Source organism: Oryzias melastigma, linkage group LG6 (genome assembly GCF_002922805.2).
Source record: "Oryzias melastigma strain HK-1 linkage group LG6, ASM292280v2, whole genome shotgun sequence".
Lineage (NCBI taxonomy): Eukaryota > Metazoa > Chordata > Actinopteri > Beloniformes > Adrianichthyidae > Oryzias > Oryzias melastigma.
In genome coordinates, this window is record NC_050517.1 from 30,488,632 (window position 1) to 30,488,858 (window position 227).

The following is a 227-nucleotide window of genomic DNA, read 5'->3' on the forward strand; positions in this document are numbered from 1 at the left end:
TGTACAGATATTAAATGCTGAAGACGGATCATGTGGATAAGATTTACTTTTGTAAGATTTATAGTGTATGATGTAATATATTTTCACAGGAAACACGTCGGATATTTAGATCCAGTTCATTTATCATTCCTGTAACAACTTTATATGAATGAATGAATGAATGAATGCCTTTATTGTCATTGTAGATGCTACAATGAAATTTAGGTACAGCTCACACCGTTGTGGAC